At 39.8% G+C, this 27,967-nt stretch overlaps 1 protein-coding gene and 1 long non-coding RNA gene across 6 annotated transcripts in view; one reads left to right on the forward strand and one right to left on the reverse strand.

Annotated features, from left to right (window-relative positions):
- LRRC4C (leucine rich repeat containing 4C) overlaps positions 1-27,967 on the reverse strand; it is a 611,872-nt gene that overhangs the window by 32,013 nt on the left and 551,892 nt on the right. The gene's annotated exons all lie outside the window — the stretch shown is intronic.
- On the forward strand, positions 8,373-27,384 carry LOC310757815. The gene is made up of 4 exons (XR_014545488.1): positions 8,373-8,528; positions 15,728-15,872; positions 22,386-22,432; positions 27,004-27,384. It is a non-coding gene; the product is annotated as an uncharacterized lncRNA (long non-coding RNA).

Here is a 27,967-nt window from a genome sequence, read left to right on the forward strand (position 1 = left end):
ACAGGGCACATTGGGATTTACAGAGAAGGTGCACAGGATAGGACACAGGAGCAGCCCCCCTGTCCCCACTCTCACCCCACACATGTCCTTATGTTGAAGATGAAAGCTGAATGAACTAAAAGGGGCACTTTATGGTGTAGAGAGTGTTTCAGTTAATTGATGGAAAATTCATGATGGCTGGTGGGGAAGCTGCCTTAGATCCCTGTCAGGGAAAAATACAAGGTATAAATAAATACATAATAACAATAATTTATCCACTACTTTGTAGGTTTTTTTAAAAAATGCACAAGTCATAAACACTTAGCACGTCATTTGTGGTTTTGGTGTCATAGATTCAACCCTAACTCTGTTTAGGATCACTGCACAGACTGATCAGAAGGTATTCTAGCTCCAAAAGACCACTCAAGAGTTAATCTTACAGCCAAAGCCAACTCAGTTGACTCACGTGGTGTGGAAACACTGTTGGAAAAGCTTCCATAAACCATCTGAGAACACTGAACAAAATGCTCTTTAATAATCGTGAATGAAGTACAATCTTTGATTCACCGTTAATTACCTGTTTGACCCACCAGAATTATCTGCAATTTAACAGCATGGCAGGTAACAACTGGAGAGTCCTAAATGCCTGCCAGAAAGATTGATAATGTTTTCTTCTTAACAGGCAGACAGACGCAGTCCTCAGTACTATAAGCAGTGCTTTTTGGGGGGGGGTACACAGGGGTACGCACACCTCTAAACATTTTGTGAATCTTTGCACTTTTGTCCATTTACTGTATTCATTTTTCCCAATCTGAACTATAAATGATGATTTTCATAGTACTGGGTTATAGAATGGAAAATACCATAGTGTGCATGCCATTCTTTTATACCATATTGTACAGGATTTTAAAATGTTATGGCTATCCTTGTTAATCTATGGATTTTAATAGTTAATTGTCCCCATATTACTGACCTCTGGAAGACGGTTTGCAACATGCTATTGAAATGATACAAGTGTTAAACAAATGCCAAGTGTTTAGGACAAACTCTCCAGAGAACCTAAGATGTCACTTTTATTCAACACTGCATGGTTTTACAGGGATGCAAAAGGTGAAAGAGTCTAATAAAGGACTGGGAGAAGCTTATATACTGCCAGGCAGCTTTGAAGAGGTAAATAATTAAAGCTCCAAGGAAAGAAGAAAAAAAATCAGTTTGAAGGGCTATCAGAGGTCTAGCATATATATGATGGGCAAAAAATTAAAGATAGGATGAACACAGATGCTCAGTGGAAGTTCACACAACCTCCCATGTGTTAAAACAGGGATCACCAATGTGGTGCCCATGAGTGCCCGTGCACCCATATTGGCCTTCTCTGGCAGCCACAGGGTCCCTTCCTGCTGTGGAAATTAAGGTTGCATGAAGTGCTCTGTTGTAGTCAGTAGAAGACATTCTGCTGTGTGTTTGGATGTGTATGTGTATGCATACACACAGTGCCCAGTCCCTTATTTGCAAATATGCTCATGGGCCCCCCAAAAAACTGGCAATGCCTGTGTTAAAAGGAAATGTGAAGGATCAGCTTCATTCCTTCATTCCTTCACACCTGCCCCTACTGGCTGCACTTTTGGCAATGATAAAAGGAGGTGTACATGTGCACTAATGTATTGTGCAAAGCACCTCCACTGTAAGGGGAATCCTGGGCTAACATGTTTGTTGGTATGTGTGTAGGACCCTTTCTCAGGGCTGCCAACCATACAGCTCACAGAGGTGTAGCCAAGTGGACATGCTGGAAGCAGGCCTCACACCCCAAGTAATTTATGGTTTCCGTTGTTCTACTCCTTGTTACCTATGAAGTGGAGAACTGTTTCTCATACACTAATGGTTTGTCGCTACACCCTGTTTGTTCAAGAAAGGAGTTGGTTAATATTTTCACATAATCTTAAAAGTTTATTCAAACTATAATGCTATTGTTTCAAAGGGGCTGAGTAAAACAACGTCAAAATCTCCTTCTCCTCTTCCTTGAGTTTTTTTTTCTCTCTCTCCTAGGACAAATGCCTGACTCTTTAAAAAGAAGATTACATTGCTTTTTTGCCTGAGAATTCCTCCATTATGTGGCTTTTAAGCTTCAGTTTTAAATCCTGAAAATCCATCTATTGTGTACAATTTCACACCTTGAAATTAAGATTAGTCATATATATGTGAACCCAACACAGCTCCTTCATCACACAGATTGCTCAGAACTATAACCTAAGAGATATGACTACAATCTCTGCTTTAAAATAAATCCCTCAATGCTAGTACAGTGGTACCTCAGGTTAAGTACTTAATTCGTTCTGGAGGTCTGTTCTTAACCTGAAACTGAGGTACCACTTTAGCTAACGGGGCCTCCTGCTGCCGCCATGCGGCCGCCGTGCAATTTCTGTTCTCATCCTGAAGCAAAATTCTTAACCCGGGGTACTATTTCTGGGTTAGCGGAGTCTGTAACCTGAAGTGTCTGTAACCTGAAGTGTCTGTAAGCCGAGGTACCACTGTATTATAATATGAACTTCATGGGGTTAAATTTAGAACCTGTCATCATCATCTAGAACACTGTGCCTTCCTGGCAGAGGGCCTTCTCAGTAGTGGTGCACACCCTGTGGAACGCCCTCCCATCAGATGTCAAGGAAATAAACAAGTATCTGACATTTGAAGGCAGCCCTGTCTAGGGAAGTTTTTAATGTTTGCAGTTTTATTCTGTTTTTAATGTTTTATTGAAAGTTGGGGAAACCCAGCCAGATGGGTGGGGTAGAAATAAATTATTATTATTATTATTATTATTATTATTATTATTATTATTATTTGTTGTTGTTGTTGTTGTTGTTGTTGTTGTTGTTGTTGATGTTGTTTTTCCAGATGTTGTTGGGCTACAATACCCATCATTACCAGTCATCATGGCCAATGGTCAGGGATGATGGGAGTTGAAGTCCAGCAATATCTGGAGGGTACTGCTCTATGGACAGATTCTACCTTTATTCCTTTCTGTCACCCCCCCAAACCATTCTCTCTCTGTTTCTTGTCCATACATAGCCTACAAATAAAGTGGGTATTATATGCATTTTAAGATTCCCATTCAAAACCCAAGCAATTATTTGAAATGGCTTATAAAATACCCCACAAAACTGCCAATATTTAACTCTTTCAAAATATATAGACCAACACTTAGAATATAAATACGACATTTGAAACTTAAAATATGAAAACTTTGGACCAAAAACAGTGAAGACAAACTATTCCTCAAAGCTACTCTGTGATACTCTTTAGTAGATGTTGTAGGATACACATCCCATCAGCCCCAGCCAACATGGCCAATGGTCAGAGATGACCAGTCATGCCCAGTCTGATAAATCAACAACACTGCTTTTACTGAATGTATTCCATTAGCCAGAATTAGATGAAATAAAGGTTTCATGAAGAAGTAATTCCATGAAAGAGTGATTTCTATGCAGCCCACTCCTTTCTAGAGGAATGCAGCACCAAGCCCTTTGAAACAGGCTATCTTCCTGCTGAAGACAACAGCACAATCAATTTGATCTTGCGCGACTGATTTAGTGAGTTAATATATTCACATATTTTACATATATACATATGCAAAGCCATACATACATACAATGCAGCAGAGATTGGAATTAGGGCCTCGGGAGAGGAGAGGAATCACTTACCTACTGAGTCACCACAGTCCAACATTGTTCCAGGGTAGTCATATGTAACCCATTAATTTAAAATATAATTATGCTCCGCTACTAAGTACATATGCACAGAACCTTACACAGCCAAGGAGATATTTTCAAAGCTTTCTCCTCTGCAGAAACATCTGCAGTACCTATTTTTAAACCGAGGACCTAGCATTATGTCTGCACTGAAATTAAGCTAATCTCGGCACACTGAACCAAAAGAGCATATTTCTAATTAGTAATGCTGCATAAGGAAAGAAAGAGAATTCCATTCAAGTCCCAAGGTAGAATCCAAATCTCCAACAGACGTGTCTAATGTTTGCTGTGAGTGATTGACAAATGGATGTTTCAAGAAAATGAGCCAATTAGTCCAAAGCTTTAGTTACTGTAGCTGCTGTGGATCATAAAATGCAGGTTCATCTCTTTTATATCTATACCATAGAATGGTGTATGCATTGAGGGAATGGGAGGTAAGTGGGGAGATGCCTGGGCAACATTAAAAATTCCATCACCTTGGCATGGATCTTGATGCTCAGGAACTACTTAAAGGGCAGAGTCAGCTGGCCTACAGATTACCACTGTTTTCACAACAGCTTCTTGCTTAAAAGAAGAAGAAGGGCTGACCTTTAGGGAAAGCATCAGAGTAGCGCTACAGGAAATACCCAGATGACTGCCAAACAAATACTGCAAGGAACCTGGAAATACAGAATGGAATCTAACCCAGACACTATTAAACATGTGGAATCAGCTGCAAAGCTGCCTGTAGTAAAAAGAAATAGGAAAATAGAGTCAACGATGAGCTCTTAACCAATGGGAAGGGGAATACAATGTTTAACATTTTGTACTCTCTGCTGGAAAGAGACAGCAAGATGTCTTAACTAGAATATCATATTTACTAAGAATAATTTACAATCCCAACAGGTTTCTTCTCTTTTCTGGTGCTCCCCCAATTTCCTGGACTTGATGTCTTCAGTTAAGTGAAGCTTGCCTAAAAATACAGCTACAGATTTTAACTGCAGTGCATTACCCTTACACAAAGTATAATACCAATGTGCATTTGATGTTCATACTCAGTTCTGTGTGGCTTTTCACATTCATGGAATGTGATTTGGCTTTCACACTGACATCTCACTCACCTCACCCTATTAATCTCCAAGTATTTACGTAAGTGCCTGGCTGATATAAACAGGAGCCAAATTGATTTGAAATCTACATGCTTCTTTCTTATTTAACAATGGGGACATCCCAGCCTCCTTCGAGACTATTAATTGATGCAATCTATATGACAGTAAAATCTTAGTATAATATTTACAACTAGTCAGTGTTCTGAATTGTCTGATCAGATTATACTATGGCATGCATATCTTATTCCAAAGGGAAAACCTGTTGTTGTCTTAAGAAGCAATGTATTTATGTATGCTGCTTAATTAAAAGAAAAGAGGTAAAGGGGAAATATAACAAATTGATGGCTGAAACAGAAAAAGGTTGATCCTCAAGTTTCTACATGATATATAGGCTACAATCCTAACCTCAATTACCAGAGAGTAGGCTCAACTGAATTCAATAGAATTGACTTCTGAGTATACAGTACATTTTTAGCACTGTATGTTATTATATTGGTATTAATGTAATACAAATGTTCATGCAAAAGATCCTCAAACAGCAATTTTCCCACGAAGGTGTAACTTCTGTCTTCTTGGATCCCCCCTTTCTCCCCCCACTACAAAAGACCGCAGAAGGTCTGAAGCAGAAGAGCATTGCACTATGTACAATTTATTATAGCAGGCTTTGCCTGGTTAGGAAATATTCATTAGCATACACTTCTCAACCAAAATTAGTAAAGCTGAAAATGGCCATGAAAATCACCATTTTGTGAATAACCATAAGCATCAGAACACACAATTTGCTATCAGTTTCCATGAGCTGCCTCAGGGTGGACAGTGTTTTTATAACCCATTACACTATCTTAAACTTGTACATCCTTATCAAGGTTTTGCAGTTTCCATAAATTGGTTCAGAAATGTTTTATCTGAAGAACCAACGTCCCATACTACCGGGCTTGCAATCAGCAACCATTTATAATGAATCTATATTAATAGCTCAGTGTTCCTGCCTTAAAATTATACCTCATAATACAATTCAGTAAGTTTCCTAGGGTCAATGCCACTCCCATGACTGGTAGTGTCTTTATCTCTGCTTTCAACTTTTTGGGTTAATACACGTCAAATCATACTGCCCAATTCTTACTTTTAGTCAATCTGAAGCCAAAGAGTTTAAACTAATAATCTACTGGTGAGACTTTCCAAAACAACCCCCTCCTCCACATCATCATTAGGGATTCAGGTCCCTTTTTCAAGCTTATGGGGCATTTCCTTTCAAACTGAAACTCCTCAGTCTCCCAAGTGCACAAATTCAAAATGATAGCCTTTATCTTGGAAATGTTCTGAAATTCACCATAAATGAAGCCTGCTTTAATCACACATTTCCCACTCAGTATTTTCAGCTATAGCAACAGCAGTTCTTGGCAAGGTGGCCAGATAGAAAAGAGGGTAAGGCTCCTGTACCTTTAATAACTGGGTAGTGCAGTGACTCACCAGGCCAATCACAGTGGTGCTTAAAGCAGAGCTCTTTATTAGCCGTGGTTTCTGGGACCATAATCATTCCGCAACTTAAAACAAACAGAAAGCAGCAGTTGGTGGTTGGCTTAAGAGTTGGCAGGAAACAAGGGGTAACCAGGCAAAGCTTTCAGATCCTTATACATAAAAGTCACGCTTTTTCGTGAGCAAGTGGCTGTAAATATAAAGGCGGAGGGGGGGGCTGCATTATGCTAGAGCTGGAAGCACCAAGACAGGTGTCTCAATGCTAGAGACAGATTTCCCCAAGCCTGCTTTCCTAGTGGACACCTGTCCCATGTTCTCTTATCAAGCTCAAGTCTCTGCTCCAGATTCCAAGGTGATGCATTAAGGATAGGTATCATCTCTCTTTCTCTCTGGACGCTAACAATTTGTGAAGCACATTCTTGAATGGAAACTAAACAGAAATAATACATTTTGAATAGTCAGGACAACCATGACCAAACCATCTCAGTATGAGAATGATCAAATTCTTTGGTTCTTCAAAGACAACACTTGACATCATTTAGGATCTCTTTCCTGGAATCCAGAAAACCAATAAAATAGGGCTGGAGTTACCGTAAACAAACAATAAAATGGGTTGATAGATGGACTGAAGTCAGAGAAAGACATTTGTTAATTGAAATGGCAATATAAAACTACCATTGAAATGAAGAGAGATTCTGATTTTGGCCCACAGATTTGAGGTTTCCCTCCAATCTAAATCAACATTGACAACTACAAGATCACCCATTTATAATAAAGCTAAAAAGAACAAGCTGTACTGTTGCCAGAGTTATCTGTGGAGGAAATTATTATTTATTAAGATTTACATGGATAACTCATATCTAAAATATTTGAAATGCTAGAGGAAAGAGTCCTTGTAGCAATCAGTCTATATACAGATCAAAGTGAGACATCTACCAACATATGCATTTCAGATGCTCATTAAGAAGTTGAGGAACATAAAAAGAAAGCTGAGGACTGACTGCTCAGCCTATATGGAAGTTACCAGTGAAGATAGAGAAAAAGACAGGAAGGAAAGCAGGTCTTCTTAAGCAAGCAAAGTAGCCTGGGTGGATAACTGCTAATGACATACACACAAGTTTCTCTGATACGGGAAGGAAAACTTTGTATTGCTCTAAAAGGCAACAGACTTTTTACCTTTTGGATCTGAGCAAAGAGACAAATATCCTATTATGATGGCAGGCTGTCCTAATTCTGTGATTTCACAGAAAGCTTTAACCAAGTACTGTAATTAATTTCTACAAACTAAGGTTTGATTTAAAATATTTTGAGGGGAGTGTTGTTGAAGCTGCAAAATAAAGTAATCATGTAATTATCTAAGATCTTAATTACAGAAGAGCTTCTCCTTAATGCCAAACACTTGTGCACATATGCTAACATCTACTGCTTGTTATATGTAGGAGCAAAATAGCTTTCCCATGGGAACTGAGAGAGGGAATGCTGGCTGGAACTTTCCATTAACAAAGAGGCATCATCTAATGGTGTTCACAACCAAAGCAGCAATATGAGAAGAACCCAGACACCAGATCCATAGACTTTCATATTTACTGAAATAGTTTTTATTTCTTACATTTACATGTCACTGTTTACTCTCTCTTGGACCCAAAGCAGTATTCATGTGCTTCCCAGCAACCTCCTATCTAGGCACTGACCAGACATATACCTGCTTGGCTTAAGCAAAGTAGAGGCTTTATATGCCATGGAATCCTGTTTATAAGTATATTCCAAGTTGTGGAACTATTGCCATGCATTTAACTCAACCCACATTGGCAAATATATTCTTTAGTCCACTTTCATTAGCCTTCTGGTGTTATGTGATACAATATAGGAATCATGAAAACTCTTCTCTATATGCTAGGGGTAGGGTAGCTCTGGCCTATAGGCCAAATCCAGCACAGCACAGATTCCAGCTTGGCCCATGAGACTGCTTACCTTAACCTCCTGCCTTGACAGGTGTGGGGCAGGTAGAGATCTGGCTGGATTGGCAGTTGCCATGGGGATTGTGGTTACACAGCCAATCCCTGCAGAATGCAGAGGTGGAGTAACCTAATTACCATCAGCTGATGGACAGAGAGTTCAACATTGCTGGATTGGCTAGGCAACAGTCACAATCAACAGAACAATGATATTCTTCTTGGATCTTCAAGTGTCCCTGTGCAACAATATGTTTCCTGTTGATATATGCATTCATCTTGTTTCATTGGTAAGATGGCAACATAGTAACAATTTGTGGGTTAGCTGTGGTAACAACATACTGTATTTTTGAACACTGTAGTAGTAGATATGGATACAGTGGTACCTCGGGTTAAGTACTTAATTCGTTCTGGAGGTCCGTTCTTAACCTGAAACTGTTCTTAACCTGAGGTACCACTTTAGCTAATGGGGATTCCCACTGCTGCCGCTGCACGATTTCTGTTCTCATCCTGAAGCAAAGTTCTTAACCCGAGGTACTATTTCTGGGTTAGTGGAGTCCGTAACCTGAAGCATCTGTAACCTGAGGTACCACTGTACTTTGTTTACCTTTGCTGCTTGATAATCTGCTTCAGATAGTTCTGTCCAGGTAATAGCTTCTTGTTGAGCCTTACTCTTGCTCAGCCCAGCACAGAACAACCCAGACTATTTGGAGCTTTGTAGTGTTGCAGTTTTGTAGCCCACCAGGTCTATGAGCTATCAGTATAAGCAAGCTTGAGCTTGTGCCACCTAAAATAGTTGAGCTGTGCTCACATAAACTATTGGCAAAAGGCTATTCATTCATCAGCATGCTTGTCTCTGGTCTAAACCTTTGTCTGCATAAAGGATGCTCAAAAATATCAAATCAGTGGAGGAAAGGAATTAGCTATGAAGCAGTACACTTTAATGAAAGCGTTCACTACTGTTGATTAGTAGGCCAATGTCCCAAAGAAGTAATCCTCCTTTACTAGCCTTAGAAATCAAGGCAGCATGCAGAAAAATAATCTATCAGTTCTGAAGGGCTAAAGATGTTGTCTATAATTCACAGGCAATAATGAATTCTAAATCCTAACTTTCCTGAAGGCAACTCTTGCTCTCACCACTAGTCATCAGTATCTCCTTGCTAAAAATAACTCCTCAGTTCAGCTACAGTTTTCCATAGTTGTGCATCATTCTGCCTCCCTTTAATGTGCTCATTTAGTTGCGCTAAGTGATGGCAACTGGGAAGATTGCAAAGATGCCCATTATAAAAGCAAAACATCTATCAGATGACATTTTTTCCCCCTAAAGCAGTCATTAAACTGGATTACAACCACAGCAGTTCAGCCTTGGGCTGCTGAAAAGCAAATTGGACATTAATTGCTGCATTTGAGTGGTTTCTCCTGCACGATTATCTATAATAATATTACCATAAAGGCCTCGTAAAAGGTGCAATCCACTGTCTCCCACCTACTAAGAAAATAAACACTTTGCTCAGCAAGTAGCATCCAATTATAATGTGCCCAACACTTTATATAACCTCAAGGGTGTAAAAAGAAGGTAGTTGGTCTTTGTTGGTGAAGTTCAAGCTCCCTTGTCTGGTGGCTTCAATTTAAACTGACCTACGAAACACTGAAGTAGCCCAATCAATCTAATACACCCAGACTGTACACAGTTCTCTAGCCATGCATTGTCTCTCAGTGCTTTGCTTGATGTGTCTCCTCTTTTATAGCCCACCATGTGATCATCTGGTTGGCTGTGATATACGGCTGATGTGTTGCATACAATATGAGGAATAGAGTAAAATGGGTGTGGTGTAACATACTTAAGAGAGTGATCCTCTAGACCAGCGGTTCTCAACCTGTGGGTCCCCAGATATTGTTGGACTCCAACTCCCATCATCCCTGAGCTCTGGCCTTGCTAGCTAGGGGTGATGGGAGTTGTAGTTCAGCAACATCTGGGGACCCACAGGTTGAGAAAGGCTTCTCTAGAACATGTTACTGTACTGTGAAATTGCCCTATTATGTACAATCTGTATACCAAGTTTACACGGCAGTGGCACCTTCAAGCATAGTATGAACCAGCATTCCTGAGAGTGCAACATTCAAACACACACCAGGTGTCCTCTACATGTGTGTATGTGTTCATATGTGTGAATGGATGGCAATTTGGAAGCTGATAGTTAATGGCATGTTTAAGCAAGTGCAGCCCCTTTTTTACCTTCTTCAATATGCCCAATACTTTCTGTGGTGTTTTCATTTGAAGCCTCCACTATTGGCCACTGCCAGAGGCAATGGATGAGGTTTAATGGCCCAATGGACTGATCCAGTGCGGGAATATTTCTCCTCCTGTGCAGCATCCTGTGAGATCTCTCTATCTCACCAGCTGCTGCTGCAGTACAAATCATATTGTGTGTAATGGCATGTCTGCCTTGGGAATTTATGGGTATGCACTGCGGGCAATGGTGGCGATGACGACAGATCAGCCAGAATGCATACACGTTTCAAATTGCTGGAAATCCCCACTGGGTTGTACTGCAGGAAAAATGAGAAAGCCTGCTGGCTGCTGCCAGCCCACACACTGGATAATCTGTTTCTCTCTGCAATGAGCAAAGTAAAACAACACTAGGCAATGATGAAAAGAGGAAAAGGAGCAGCCTTGAACTATCACTTCCCTCAATGTTCCAGAGGATAGCTCCGTACCAATGGAAACCAATCATCATTGTTTGAATTCTCATTTGTTCTGGCAGAACAGCTGAGAAAGAAGGTAGAAGGGAGATTTTGCGGTGGGCAGAATTAGGGACGCCAAAGTTTCCTGTCATTATGTGACAGTGACAAGCAATTTATGAGCTCAGAGTTCAACATGGAATTATTACCCCTCCAGAAATAACACAGACACATGCATTTCACTAATTGCAGTTGTGCCGTGGCAAATTCATTTTATCTGCCATAACAGGGAAGCAAGCAGAATTCATCAGGCTTGCTCATAGTTAGAAATGGGAGAGAAATTAGATGCAGTTTGCAGTTAAAGGTGAATCCGTAAAATTTACACTTTCCAAAACCACATGAGAACCAAAACACCAGCATCTTTTGAAATGCACACATATCTGAATTTTGAGATATAGCTCCCCAATGAACCAGTGTCAGCACAAATGCATCCGTTAGGGGAAAGTATGCATAAAAATGAGTATATTAGTTGAAAATAACGTAAAACGTGCATTATAGTAGGAGAAATCACTTGCAAAAATATGTACCTTTGTCAAATGCTGCTGGATTTTCATGTTTTTTTAAAAAATAAAAAGAGCAAATTGCTGCAGAAATGTGGAAAACTGAACTTAAGATAGGAAAAAATGAGAAACTGAGGGAACCAAAATGGACAGCTCCTTCCATCCCTATTCATTGCACATTTTCCAGGCAAAAGATTGCTCATGTGAGTTATATGCTGTATTCTATGAAGCTGCAAGGATATGTTATGCAACTGAACTGCTTGCTTTTTTAACAAGAGAGTAGAAGCTGTCTGGTTCTGCAGATTACAGGTTTGAAATGGAAGTCATTCACTTGTGCAATATGCTCACACATATGCTCATGAGGATATTTTTTTTCCAGGAACAATCCAATAACTAAAACATGAAACCTATGATTTCATTCTTGAGCTATTGCCATCTTTATGCTTCAGCAGAAGCATAAAGTAGAAGCCTTTGATGATGACTGCAGTGTCTAGGCTGATTCATGTGTGGAAAGGCAGTATTTTGGGTCCTGGGGTCCTGCGGCTTCAGAGGTCACAACTAGCACTTTGAATTGAGCCCAGAAAGTAATTGGCAGCCAGTGCACTTGGGCTAGAATCTGTGTAAAATGCTCAGATCTTCTGGTCCCAGTTAATAATCTGGCAACCTAGAGATTTCCAGGGCATAGGCGACTAAAACCATGTTATTTCTGTCCATACAGGGAAACTAAGCAAGGGTCAGTAATGGATCCATAAGTAGCAGAGTACCTTTAAGTTGAGTGAAACTTCTTCCGGAACAGATAGAATAGGATCCCATAAATATGTTGCTTCGGGGGCACTATGCTGGACAACATATTCTTTCAGACAAAGCAGCACATTCTGTGTTAGTAGATGGGGGTGGGAGTAGGAGGAAGGGAAGGGGAAATATTGTTGATCTTATTCCCCCTAGTTCCCTTCCCTTATCCAAAACTTCAACTTCACTTTCTTCATTTTTATTGCAACTTCTAGAGTCTGACAGAAGTGCCCTGCCTGTGTTGCTTGATGACAGGATTTCATTAGTCTATAATGACATTTTAGTGCTCGTTTTAATCATTTCAAGTGCTATTGCGTCCTGCTGTGAGAGATTGTTTTAAATACCAGAAGGTGCACTGCTGGGGTAAGGGCTTCCCTTTTCACATACCAATATATGCAAAAAGAAAAAGAAAAGCAGTTGGGTGATATTTTGCATGGTTTATGAGGAAATATTAAAAGCTATAAGACAATATGAATTGTTTTCAGATTAAAAACTGGCAATGGGTATTATTTACAAAACGTTAACATTACCAAAGCCACAGAATGTTACCAAAGTCACAGAATATGGGATATAATCAGGGCTTTTCCCCAGCTGGACTCACCAGAACTCAGTTTTGGTACCTCTCAGGTGGGCACCACTGCCATTCTAAAAGAACAAGGGAGGTGTTCATGATGCATTCTGGCACCTCTTTTTCAAAAAAATATAGCACTGGATATAATATACACCAGAGTCATCAAGCATTTTGGGCAAGAGGCATATTTGGAATGTGGAAAGAGTCCTGTAGGCTGCAGTTACAAACTGAGTGTCATGGGGCATGGCATAGCACTACATTGTTGCTGTTGTTCTGTGGGACTGTGGCATAACACAGTATGGCCATTGCACCACTCAAAACAGAAGAGTGTGTGCCCACTTCTAGCATCCAATGAAATGTGGCCATGTTTAAGGAGCCATGTTCATCATAGGAGAGGGTGAGCCAACGGTCTCTAATTTACTGTGGATTTTTGAAGGGATATTTATTGAGATATTTTGTGGGTGTCATGTTGATGAAACTAGAATAACATGTTAAAATCAATCTTATCATCTGTTCTGGAGAAAATTACATCACAAGGGGTGAGCGAGCAGAACCCCAACCCCCAACCGTCAAATATTTTATCAATAAAATAGTGGGGCTTGAGTTTCCTGGGAGAGTCAGGTCTAACAATATTAGCAACCCAAAAAGCCCCAAAAGAGGTTACTGAAACCTAGAGCATGAGTCATTTTCAGATCAGTTGTAAGAAGAATTGCACAGCATCTCCATTTCCTGTAGCATCAATTGTAGTTTGCAACAGCAATTTTTGCATGCTCTCTTCCTTCTACCCTTTCTTGTTCTTTGCACTGTCCTAACAGGTCATAACATAAAACTCACAAGGGCTAAAGAGTGAAGATGAGCTAAACTAACAGTTGACAAGGAGGCACAAGGCAAATGTAGTTTATAATAGGACAGACATACGTCCTGAATTTCCCAGACGTAGATGGAATACGGCAGTTGGAAACAGTGTCTGGGCAGAAATCGCTGAAATGTCCAGGAAAATCCAGACGTATGGCAACCCATGTTAGAAGTCTAGATTTTGGCAAATTTCCTTTAAAACTAGCTCAAAAATGTCAATATTTTAAGATTTTGCAAAGAAAGCTCAACAACTTTTGCATCCGGATTTTCACTTTCTGAAATATGGCAACCCTGGTTTATAAGTACATTAATTGAATGAGTAGGAAGATGCTCACGAATCAAAGTTCCCAAGGAAAGTTAGGAAGCAGGCCCAGAGACAGAGGGAGGGTGTTTGGAATGATAAAGAACCTCTAAGTAGCAGCCAACTTGGACTAACAAGTTCCAGGCATGGAATAAGTCATTTTTATCTTCTTACCAGGTCTCCTGCCTATATTGGGTTATTTTCTTTTTAATTGGTTTTTACCAATGATTTTCTTGTGTAACAAACAAATAAACAAAGAAAAGTACATATGGTGTCTCCACTTTTAATTCACAGTCTTTTTCACAGTTCGTTTGCATTCGGTATGAGGCACTGTTGTCATATACATTATGCAGTTTCATGTCTTCCCTGATCAATGTAAAGAAATAGCATCTTAGCCTGCAGTCTGGCACTTCATCATTCTTCAATATTTTCCTGGCAGGACTAGTGGAGCTGTGCCAGAAGACTGTGGAGATTTGTGTATATTGCATGGCAATTCTTCAAGAGATTTCATGCTTGGTGGCTTTGGATATAGGTGGATCTTCAGTCAGTCTGCACTGAGGGTCCTACCTCCTGAATCCTAGTTTAACAGTGGCTAAGGGTGTCATTAAAGGGACACGGGTGGTGTTGTGGTCTAAACCACTGAGGCTCTTGGGTTTGCCAATCAGAAGGTTGGCAGTTCGAATCCCATTGCTCGGCCCCATCTCTGGCCAACCTAGCTGTTCGAAAGCACGTCAAAGTGCAAATAGATAAATAGGTAAATGGTGTTTCCGTGCACTGCTCTGGTTTCACCAGAAGCGCCTTAGTCATCCTGGCCACATGACCTGGAAAAACTGTCTGCGGACAAACGCCGGTTCCCTCGGCCTGTAAAGTGAGATGAGCGCCGCAACCCCAGAGTCATTCATGACTGGACTTAACACTCAGGGGTCCTTTACCTTTACCTTTTTAAGGGTGTCATTAAGTTTCAAGGCTCATACCTAATTTCTCTGTATAAGAACTCAACTGAGTCAGAATCTAAGAAGAAGCTTGAGACTGGAATTATAACACTCTTATCTTTACATTACGCCTATGTGGAGTTTGGCTGGAGCTGTTCCAAGTCAGGGGTCAATCTTTTACTATATCCTGAAAATATCCTGAAAAGGGGGCTATCAAATAATCTAAGGTTGTGGAGAAAGTAGTGATCTTCTTAAATTTTATAATTATCTGGCCCTTAATGCTCAGGTGAATTATGAATTATCATTTCCCCAAGAGATTCTGCTTGCCCTCAGAATGTAAATCAAACTTGTCAGCATGCCTGTGAATGTGTAGTTTTGCAGGGTGCTTGTCTGTTCATAGAGATTTCAGGTTCCTAGGAATATACATATCCCAGGACTTTTTGGAGTTGATATGCTGGGGAGAGCATGGTCAGCAAAAACACAGGCAAAAAGAACACTTTGCATTACTTGGGGTCACTCTGCAAGAGAACATCATTAGGCACAAAAGCTTGTGTTGGTTCCCCTTTTGTTCTACCCTGACTTGCTACAGCAACCCACACAGGACATATGCTCTTTCTCCTGCTGTCTACTCCATATGCATCTCAAGATGGCTAGCTTTGATTAATTAAGATGATTAATCTGCAATCAAATGATGCCCCAATTTATCACAGTGTTTATTCAGTTAAAATGTTCATTCCCCAAAATCATCCTGTAACTCTAACATCTTCTACCTCAGTTTGCTTGTCGAATTTGCTTCCAGGGATCATGAGTCATATCTGGGGAATGAACATGACTGGCATTTTTGAGTCAAAGGGTTACTCCTCTGACCTACTTCCAACAGGATCAACAGCTGCAGGCTGGCTATGGAATGCGCAGATAAAACACCGCTAGACAGTTATATGCAGGTAAGAAGTTTGATTCCAGGTTTTCCCTCCTTAAAAATAGTAATAACAACTCTCAATTGTGCCTCTACAAATGCTAAGATGAGCAAACACGCAACGTACTTGAACATCAAAGAGATACAAAGAGGCAAATTTTGATCAGTGCAGATCTTTTTATCATTAGCAGATGAGGGGGAAAAATAATCAGTTGAATTGTATATCTGAAATTGAAAGAGAAACTGAAAAAGAATCCTGCAATGAAAAGCCACTTCTCAAACCCCTGTCCACCACAATAATTTCACTGACTCATTTAAGCAACAATAGCAACACGCTCCATTTACAACAATGCCATACAAAGAAATGCAATTTTATTTTTATGCCGTTGAACAGCCAGTAACCTTCTAAGACTATATTGTAAATTTCTAACAATAAAGTTGCCAACTATAAAGGAGGAAATTCTTTTGGATTGTTTAGATACGGGCAAAGGCTACTTTTTATGTACATATTTGATTTGCATTAAACATTCACCACTCTAATCATGTTACACATCTGCTAAGATGAAGACTGGCCCAGTAAAAGTTGCTGGCTGAGACAGAACAGAAAATGCCCCCTCCACATCAAATTCCCTGTTACTAAGACCAGTCAACTTATTTTGACACCCAATAAAGAAAATCTCTTGTCTCTACCACTTCCTGGCAGTAAAAATTTAATAATCGTAAATTGCTCCCTTTCATGACACCCAAAATCAGCTGTCCAAGGCAAGCCACCTCACTCTACTTAATTGCTAGGCCATCTGTGGCTAAGGCTTCCCTTTCCTCTTTATTATCTTATTTACTTGCTACAGGTTAGTGAACAATAGAAAAACATATCTCCCTTAGCAACCTAGTATTTGATTTAGTGGTTGCAGCTTTCAGAAACAATTTAACATGTCGATTTATCCTGCATCCTCCTTTGCATTCAGTCCAAATCCATAATAATTCCTCAGACCTGAGGGTACATCTTTGGATTGTCATTGAGATGACAGAGCAAATTTATAAGAGCAAAAATGCAGTAGGAATCATGGCATCTATTTATAGCCAAGTCCCCCAATATCTCTCCCATAGATAAACATTTCTACTTATAAAAACCCTTCCAAATATATTTGGTTCATGGACAAATATATTTGGTTCATATCTGGGCATTTTGCAGCATCTGCATTGATGGCCTAGGAGACCAGGCTCTGAAATCAGCCCAGTAATTTTGTCCCAGAATAACTGATGACGGGCTTCAGGGGACTTGAGCTCTACTAACAGTGAAATCTTAATATCCTATACATGTCTGCTTATAAATAAGTTCTATTGTGCTCAGTGGGATTGGAGTGCACTGGATTGTAGCCAATATTAATGCTTTAGCTTAAAGGTGAAGGGCGCTGCGATACAATGTACTCTGTCTTTCTAATTAATAGTGGTGGTCTACAAGGCTGGGGTCATGGGTAGCTGTGCCAGAATCTTGGTTTACAACACTTCAGAACCTGGAGCATGGAGAGAAAGTTTTTATACTAGGCCTGGCCAGAAAATTAATACTATCTGCAATTACAGAAACTTAGGCAGAACAACTCTGTTATCTTCTGAAAAGGCCCCAAAGGCTGAGCACATGCATTTTATGGGTGCTCACCAGTCTCAGCCTTTAACATTCCCAGCCTCAGCCCTGGGACCATTCACAATATCATTCAAACCTATTAATAAAATATCCCTTCCAAAACAGTCCTGGACTACTGAAGTTTGCTATATGGGGGGCTGTCCTTGAAGACTGCTGCTATAAATGTGGATGCTAGGCTAGTAAGTGGGGCAGCCCAATGGGACCATGTTTTGCTGGTCTTTAAAGCACTGCGCTGGCTGCCAGTGAGCTACTAGGCCTAATTCAAGGTGGTAGTATTACCATATAAAACACTAAATGGCTTATGACACAAATATATCAAATTAGGTCCTTCCTCTGTATCAACCTTCTTGAATCCTAAAATAATCAGGTGAGGCCTTTTTGGTGCCCCTACCAATAATTGACCCATGACAGGGCCTTTTCAGTGGTGCTTCCCTGTTTGTGGAATTCCTTCATTATTGACTTTCAGGAGAAGGTAAGAACATCCCTGTTTAATCAGGCATTTGATGGCCAAAAGATGCTGTGCTTGGCAACCCTGAAAGAATGTTTCAAACTATTTCTAGAATGTTTTGAATTGTTGTTGTTGTCATTGCATTTTCTACCCTGGGCTCTTTCAGGATGAATGGTGGATATAAACTGAATCAATAAATACATAATATTCTATACCTTAACTACTGTATATTCCTCCATTAAAATAGAATTTCCTCTTCTGTCCACATTTTTATCGGTGATCCAAGTACATCTGCTCCCTCAATTTGGCAGCAGGAAACCATTCCCAACAGAGGGTGAAAAAGTGCTTATTCTAGACACACCTTTGTCGACAGTAAAGGGCACTTTTTGCAGACAGCCTGTGAGTAGGGAATTTTAGAGGCTGCCAGTTTGACGTTCAGGGAAAATAAAAACACCAGTTTAATAAAATGCTCCAACAGTGCAGGCAAACAGTATGGAATATTACATTTGTCCTCCTCGAGGGAAAAAAAAAAAGCCCAACAAAAAACTTAGTAGCATCAAGGTTTCAGGGTTGCAGAAAGTTTGTTGAGAAAGAGGAGCTATGCTGGTCTTAAATGCTATTAAAGAAAAAGTGAGCATCACCTCAGAAAAGAGTGTCCAGGTAGGAATGATTTTTTAATGGTTTTCTAACGGGGCCCAGCTGGTTCATTCTCAGCTTTGCAACAAAATACTTGTGTGTATCTGCACAGCTGATTTAATCTTGCCACACTTTGGTTTTACTGCTATAAATTGATAATCACACCAGAGCCCAAATTACAGAGGAAAGAAGAAGAAGAAAATAAGAGGACTTAACTCATGAAAGGCACTACGGGGGGCGGGGGAATTCCTTCTATAGTTAAATCCTGTATACTGTAGGATAAATATTTTGTCATTTAATACAATAATTCACTACACATTGTCTTGAATGCTAAAATGGCAGAATAGTAATACAACTCTACACAAACAATTACAAAATTATGGGGTAAAAAAAAAATCTCCTCAGATGTTAATAGGTATGGGAACTTGAGTAAAATGTTTTTCGCCTAGTGCTGAAAATATATTAATGAAGTTACAGATAGGTAGCCGTGTTGGTCTGCCATAGTCAAAACAAAAAAATTTTTTTTTTCTTCCAGTAGCACCTTAAAGACCAACTAAGTTAGTTCTTGGTATGAGCTTTCGTGTGCATGCACACTTCTTCAGATACACTGAAACAGAAGTTGCCAGATCCTTCTATATCCTTCCACCTTCTCACTATATAGAAGGATCTGGCAACTTCTGTTTCAGTGTATCTGAAGAAGTGTGCATGCACACGAAAGCTCATACCAAGAACTAACTTAGTTGGTCTTTAAGGTGCTACTGGAAGAAAAAAAAATGTTTTTTGTTTTTATATTAATGAAGTTAGTAGTACCAGGTGAGCCTCCTTGAGGCGAGAATTCCAATAAGTGACTAAGGATACTTAAGGAACTTGATCATAGTGAATTCTGGTACAAACTAAGGCACCATGTGCACTATATATTTATTTATTTTTTTAAAATGATATTTATTCAAAATTTCATCAATACATAAACACAAAAAAGAAACAAGAAAAACAGAAAAATACAGCAAAAAATAAAACAAAAAGAAAAAGCCAAAAAAGAAAGAAAAAAAATACAAATCTCTGATTACCACTTTTCATTTACTTATTTCTTGAACCTCCTCACACCTCCCTTTTTGTATTCCAGTTTAATTTGTTATTCCAGCAAATTCTTCCCATGTCTCAATTTTAATTTAAATGATTAATCTTCACAATCTATCTTATTTATTGATTCAACATCACCTTTCCATCTTTTAATATAATCTGTTATTCAATTTACCTTAATCTCTTTGACCTTATCTTATCTTAAAAATCTTAAAATTTCAAAGTTTACATCACATTCATACATATCTCCTTAAATCATTTCTACTAAAGCCAATTTAGTTCCTTTCCAGCATATTCCCTGATATTTCATTAATGTTACACTAATTCCAAAATTAACAAAAGAATTTCCCTTGATATCTCAAATTTTTATCCAACGTCCCTTCTTCCTGGTTTCGGGTTGTGTCAGTCCTTTCTGTCCATTACATCCAGTCCATCAATCTGGTGTTCTTATGTCCGAGGCCCTTAAATCTCTTCTAGGCCCCTTCTGCAAATTTTCTTGTTCTTGTTTGTGCTTACGCACTTCTTTGTCTATTGTTGGTTTCTTGGGGAGTGGGTCTCCGGAGGGTTCCATCCGGTAATAGTTTCCAATTTCCTTCGTCAGACTGGCCCCTTCCCCCCAGTCCCACTCCCTGTCGTCATCTTTGTAATCCAAAAAATATTTATCCAAAAGATAGTTATTCACCTGTTTCACAGTCCCACTAGAGTTAAAAGCTTCCTTGACTCCGAACACTTCCCAGCACTCTCCAAGTTCAGTCTTCCAACGCAGTGGCTTTTGTTCCTGCAGGACTTTGGATCTCTCCATTTGTGTTGTTTGAGGAGTAATCACTGCCTCTTCCTTCTTCATCTGCCCTTGGACTTGCCTTGTTAAGCCAGATTCCTGAATTGATCACTGTATAACTTCTTTATCCTTATTCTCTGTTAAATCATATTCACTGGCCACAGCACTCATCAAGTCCAATTTTTCATGCATCAAGTTCATTTTCTCATGCAGCTGTTCCAGCAAAACATTTGTCATGCCAAGGGCAGACACCAAACCTTCCTTCCAACACATTTCTGTTCAAGGTCAAACGGCTGGTCCCACGATCCAAATCTCGCAGCTGTAGAGTCTCCAGTAAACTGCAACCACAAACTGACAGGCTCCCTCTAGGGGACACAATTTCTATTTGTATCCATTTTTAAAATGTATCCAACAAAGGAGATTACTTTCGATTTCAAAACTTTGTTTCTTTAAAATGCAGAAGTGCAGAAAGTAGCGTTGAAGTTTATTTGTTTCTCTCTCTCTTTTTTAAACTATCTGTCAAAGTACTCTGCTTTCAATCAATGGACGTCTCAAACAATTTCTGTCCCGACACCCCGTCCCCAGGTTTGGAACGATGGAAACTTAAATTCCTTTACTCTCCTCCTGCAGGATTAAACAGTCAAATTCCCCCCCCCCTTTTCTCCTGCTTCCAAGGGGGTTTTATTGGTTGTGGATGCAGGAAATTTCCAACTTTAAAGCAGTTTTCCAGGCTATTAGGTTGCAAGGTCTTTGCTTCAGTCTATATACAAAAAGCGGAAGGCGGACTTCCTGTTTAAACCTTCCCACTTCGTGCCTAATTCATAAGTTTTGCAAATTTCTTAATCCAATTCTCCGTTTTTACTCACGGGTACTTGATTTAGAGTCCAAATGTCATCAGGAAAAAGTCAGCGCTCTCCGGCGATGGCTGCACGGCTTCCCTCCATGGAAATAGCGATTGGTTCGCAGCACCGCGCTGCTCACCCCACTTCACTCCGGAGCCCCGAAAAGGGGTTTCCTTGTGAGTAGGGGAGGCGCTCTTGGTGCTCTGCCGAACCCCACGTTCCCAGGCTTCTCCGCCTGGGATTGATGTGCACTATATATTTAAAGCAGTATCGTATCGTTGTAAACAGTCATGGCTTCCCCTAAAGAATTCTTGGAACTGTAGTTTTTAAGGGTGTTGAGTGCTGTCGGCATGATTGTATTACCCTGAGAGAGCTACAATCTTCAGAATCTCCTGGGAAGCAGGTTTGAGTGTTAAACCATTCTGGAAATTGTAGCTCTGTGATGAGAATAGGGGGTCTCCATGCTCCCAGTTGCTATTGTAACTAAGTTAAAGTACTTGGAAATTAAGTAATCACTCATTCTTCTCCTGTCTACCCATGCCTCCCAGTCTCTCCTATGTCTCGTTTCAGTGAGTCTATTTTATATTGTGTGCATCTTAGGACTGGCATCTGTCATACTGGTACTATGTAAAGTCCTACATACATAAATATAACAACAATTTGGTGTAATCTGGAACTTCTTTATAATTCAAATACCCATGAAAAGTGAAAGTGCAACACCATAAATTTTGTAGCCACATAATAATGATGTTTACGTCAGATGGTATTTTCAAGAGCACTCAAATATTGATCTAACTCTGCTCCAGTGGTGAAGTCAATGGGAATTTCACCATTGATTTCAGTAGGAGGAGAGAAAATCAATTCCCAGCACTTGTGAAAATTTCACAGTCGGTCATTACTGATTGAGAGAATATTCAAAGAACTAATGATGGGGGTTCAGTTTAGAGCTTCATATCCCATTGCGCACCCCATGAGCCACTTGACTCTCTGCTTTGTTTGGAAATCTATATGTTTAGCATTTAAAGCTTTTTTGCTTTCCTTGCTTCGCACCTAGCAAAGGCTTCCCCCCCATGTGCTAATGGTTTAATTATATTCTTTCCCCTTCATTTCTTTAGGAGTCATCACTAAGATTAAAATTCTTGTTCAAAGCAGATCTACGCAAGTAGGTGACTTTAGGGTTCATTTTCTAATTGATCAAACAAACTGCTAATTAAATGCATCTGTGCCTAATCAAAACATGGCTACATAAGCACAGTGTATCATTTAGCTGGGTGCATGAGATTGTATTCATCAAGGGGAATGAAGACTCAGCTTGATTAGTAAGTGGTGAAACACATTCAAATCCTTTATTTAGGCCAACTTATACCAGAAGCCATGTTTAATTATTTATGCAGATTTTTTAATAAAAGATATACAAGTTTTACTCCTCAATATGATGTGTTCCGAGTAGCCCAACAATGCTGCTAATGATGCTCTTGCCATTTTTAGTCTTTGCACCCCTTTGTTAAAGAATAAATTTCTCCATGTTTCAAAGAGTCATATCTATGTATGTGCAAGCATAGAAAAAACAGTGAGGGAGAGGCGTTCTCTTATATACTGGAAAGTGTTGTGTGGAACTATCCAGGCCTATTCTTTTGTGTTGCTGCAACTTACCTGTTTTGGTGCAGAGACAGATCTCCTGCATTGCAGAGACTGGAGAAACACGGGCTATTTAGCTTACACTTTCAAGCTTGCTTAACTTTACTCCTGCATAGCTGTCTCTTGGTATCTTCTATTCTACACCACCCTTTCCTTTCACTTCCAAACTGCATGGGCAAATGGCTGGTAACTTTTGCCTTTGGCTCTGCCATTCTCCCCTTGGCTATCTTGACTCGTATTTTTACTAGCACTCTGTTTTTTTAAAAAATTCTTCTTCTTCTTCTTAAACTCTTTTAAAGAATTCACTGCGGAAAGGCTTTGTCTTTTTATTTATTTATATTTTTTAAAAAAAATGGTGAAAGGAAATAGTTTCCTTTAAAACAAAATTGATGAGTGCGTCGATCTCAGATCTTCAGTACCCACCCTCTCTGGCTTCCTTCACTTCAATTAAGGCACATGGGAAGGTGTCACGAAGCAATGTCTGCTTATTTGTAGTGATATGTAAATTGCTATACTATGGGAACCTTTTTAGTTGAAGAGAGGGATTTTTTAAAAATAACAGTATTTAAACAAAAAATACATATAGAAGAATTCCCGCAGGGCTTTTCAAATTATGAAGAAGTGTTTTATTGGGGGGGGGGGGATGTTTTATGGGAAGAATAAGAAAAGCCCACAAACACAGTGAGGTAAACTAAGTTGAATCCCACACCCATCAAAATTTTAAAGAAATTCTTTAAAAAATAAATAAATCCTAAACTGTCCCACAAATGACAAAGAAAAATAGAAACCTCTTTTGTGATGGAATAAAACTCTCAAGGAATTAGAGAACAGGTTTTGGTACATTGGCGGTACAATTTCATCCTTTAATGGACTTGTTTAAAAGCACAGGACACTTGCTAGGAATTCCCTGACTTCCACTCCATTTCCAAGATTCCACCCTCCTTTTCTCAGACCTCTGCTTTCTCTTTCCCTCCAAAGTTGCTTCGTTTTATTCCTCTTTTGCAGCCAACAATATGCAGTTTCTCCTGTCCTGAAGAGTGGAAGTTTGTGACCTTTCATATATTACAGGGTGTGTGTTCCATGCTTTCTGCCTGTGCTCTGTGGGAAGCTTCAGACTGATGCACAATGTTTGAAGCTGCTTTCAGAACACTTGAGTGCATAATTCAGGGTGGATAATTGCGTGTGTTGCACCAGAAATAGCAAAGAGTCTGGTAGCACTTTAACAGATTTATTGTGGCATATACTGTAATGCAACAATTAATCTGTTAGTCGTTATGAAGCGGCAAGTCTCTTTGTTGTTTTTACCTTCACATAACTATGTCTGAAGCCACTTTCTAGTATGCATGGTGCTTGTCCTTTTCCTAAAGATAAACAAGTCATTTTCATTTATCCACCATCACGTTGTCTCTCTCATTGCTCCTCTGCTCCTCTGCTGTTTTGTGTGTGTATATATATTGCAGATGTTCTAGGTACTGCTTATTGATTCTGGTTTGTTTCCACCTGTTGTTTCGTTTATTATATTATTTTGACAATACCAGAATAAAAGGGGGAAAGACACAAAAACCACAGACATACAAAAATCAAAAGTATAAATAAAGTCAATTATTTATGCTATTTACTCTAAAGCATCTGTAAAATCTTAAAATATTCCAAGGCCACCTTTTGATTGGAAAAGCAATATGCTTTTATGCAATGTCCAAAAAATGGTTCCCAACTTAACATAAAAGTATCTTGTTGCTGTCTTTTATTTTTCTCATATAGTATGTCCACTTTGCCATTAAAGCAAAATCCCAACTTTTTTTTAAGCAATTCTTTTGTTTAGTGTTCTTTGTGATCTCAGTATGCTTGACACAATTAACATATGAAACCCATTTCTTATGTGTTTGTCATACTAAGCCCTCCATATAATTTGATAAGGAGAAAGCATGGAAGATACTGTTGTGTAGAACAAAATGCCCCTTTTCACAATTACCGGATGCAGTGTCCTAGCCTCCTCATTAAACAGCAACCTAGCTGTCGTATTTCAAACATCTTCTGTGTGCTGAGCAGTAATTCTCTCCTCATGGCTCTGTTTTTCCAGAAATAGTTTGGAAGACTCTTTTACTTTCTGGGTGGTTGAAAGGTAACAGAAGGCCATTTCCCTCTGTGTACATGTTGGATATGATGTGCTGTTGTACAGAATGTGTTACGATTGTCAAAACACTGCCTTTGAAGTGTGACCCAGGGCCGCGCACCATCACCAGGTCATACGCACACACTGGGGGAGGTGCGCACTATGTCATCACGTCCCCCAGCATGTGTGTGCTGCGGCATCATGCTTCCAGCATACTCATGTCACTCGCTCACATAGCGGGGCATGGTGACATAGTGTGTGTATACCAGGGGGGCATGATGATGTAGCACATGCATACCCCACGCCATGCACAGGTAGCTGTGCTGCACCTTGTGTGTACCTAGCCCCTCCTTTAAAATGTTGAGGGAGCTATGGCACCCAGAGGCCCTTAGCCCTGGCACCTATGCTAGAAGGGGACCTAAGCACCACATGGCCACACTGGAGTGGGGAATCCTCTTCAGTTTAATTAGAGAATAAACCATTTTACTTTATTTTTATGTAACCTACCTGTTTTCTTTCTCAATTATAATATCAACAGAGCTTCTTAATATGGACCATGGGTTTGAATGTATTCCTTCTCTCTCTCTCTCTCTCTCTCTCTCTCTCTCTCTCTCTCTCTCTCTCCCCTCCCCCTCTCTTGCAGTGAGGTTCCTCACTTTTCATGGCAAATTGGCCTCTAATCCCATACTGGCTGGGTGGTGATTGTGGCCCCTCAAAGGTCAGTCACCATCACCCGGGCAGCCAGGATGTGTGGGGCCACTCCGACTGGTTACATTGCAGGGTGGGATTGCCTGCCAAAAGCCTAGTTTTTGAACCATTCAGTCAGTGGGTCACTAGTAGGTGGAGTCTTGTGGTAGGACCTGGAGTCAGAAGCTTCCACTCTGGTCTGCCGGGCAATTTCAGTACAGTCGGCAGAAGAGCACCTATGGTTAAAAGTGGTGCGGTTCTCTTTTTCATATGCAGATTTTACACTTATTCTGTTCCTTGCGTAGTCCAGCTCTTAAGCACAGCATTGGCAATCTCATTACTAGTGCTGTGTCAATAAAATCTGATTTTTAAAACCACCATTTAATGAGAAAATGAATTGTATTTGCAAATTATCAATGGGTCTAGAACATTTCACTGAAATTCTGAAGGCTTTTGAAGTGGCTGAGATTTTTTTTTGTGATGTTTAAGTGTCTCCTTTTCATTCTACAATTCTCCTCTCTGGTGGTCTACGCTTTCCTAAGTGTCTCCACTTCTGGAAAATTCTAGGTGTCTTCTGATAGACTTTCCTGTAATGTCAGAAAGCTAAGGAGACTGAGTTCTTTTTCAGGAAAATGACTTTTCTTCCAAACAAAATCAGGGAGTGCACCAGTTTCAAGCATTTGGTAACCACCCTCCTCACCTTTCTTCATCAAAGGGGAAGGCATCCTCTTCCTATGGGTCTTTTTTAGACCAGGAAGCACAGGTAGCTGGAGAGACTGCAGAATGATAAATACTTAACAGAGAACTGTTTTAATGAATGAAAGTGGGGAGGGAAACACACCTCCCTTGGCCACCTTGAAACAATAACATAAGCCCAACATATGGAAATTATATAGTGCCCTGCAAACAAGGCAGGAAAACAGAAACCTCTTTGGGGAATACAAAATCAAGGACTGTTTTCTGTACAGTATTAGTCCTGTCAGGGTTTTGGATAATTGTTAGTCTTTGAAGTTCTTTGTTCTTGTTTTGTCAGCAGCACTGTGTCACTGTCTACCATTCACTGGGAATAGCAAGTGGGAAGAGTACTGTTGCATTCACATCCTGCCTGCAGACTCCCATAGGGATTTGGTTGGCTACTGTGAGAACAGAATGCTGGACTAGACAGTCCTTCAAACCATTCCAACAAGGCTCTTCTTATGCGCACATCAGTACATTTTTACTTTTCCATGTCAAGTAACTTTAAAGTTGTTGCCATAGCTACAATCCATATTTTGCTATGTGTTCTTTCTTCCCAGAATTGACTCCCTTTGCCTTCATCCTTCAGACAGCTAAGATGCAACGCACACCTTTCATACCAAACTGGCTGTGGCGGTACAAGAGGCAAAGCTGTAATCACATAGACACTTCCAAGAAGACATGGCTGGTGCTCTGCAAACATGCCCTTAGAAAAGTACAAATGGGGATGCCAATTCTGAATGATTTAAAATTGTAGAAACAAACACCATGTGACCCACAGTATACATCTAGGTTCCCCAGCTACTGAAGTGTTTTTACAACCTACTTTCCAATGTTGCTGCTTTCCCTGTATGCCTCCGCACGGTAGACATAGCTGAAGGGCAAATAGGCTATGTTTTTCAAAAGGCTTATTTTATAATTAAAGACTCAAGTGCTTCGTGTGGAACATGAATAATGTATCTTATAAATCTTCTTTGATATATGTATACACAATACTGAATCGTTATTTAGTGGTAAAACTAAAACATGAAATAAGTAAAATATGGCCTAAAATGAATAAATGTGCATATGTGGGAGGAAAAGAGGCCTCCAAGATGTGCAGCTCATAAAATTGCAGGAGGTTATTATTATTAGGTACAGCACCTTTCGAATGAACACTTTAAAGTCATTTTCAAATAATTAAGATTGAGACTCAATATTCCTGAGAATGAGTTCTCATGTTTTTCAAAGACTGATTTAGAGAGGTAAAAGAGGCACTTTCAGCCCTTTTTCAGTATAGTTTGAGCCTCCTTTACAAAGTTAGCCAAGGTTTTGCATCAATTGGGGTCACAATCCAACAAAAATGAAAACGTTTATGCTTAGACACATGACCACCTTCCATACAGCAAAGTGTTTTCCATAGGTTCACATTGGTAGGGAAACAAGAACTCATTTTTTCCAAAATATGCCGAGCAGTCCTAAGTAATTTCTATTTCCTCCTTCAACTTTCTGACACAAAGCAACAGCAGGAAGTACAAATATGCC

This window comes from Podarcis filfolensis (genome assembly GCF_964270895.1).
Source record: "Podarcis filfolensis genome assembly, chromosome: 1".
NCBI lineage: Eukaryota > Metazoa > Chordata > Lepidosauria > Squamata > Lacertidae > Podarcis > Podarcis filfolensis.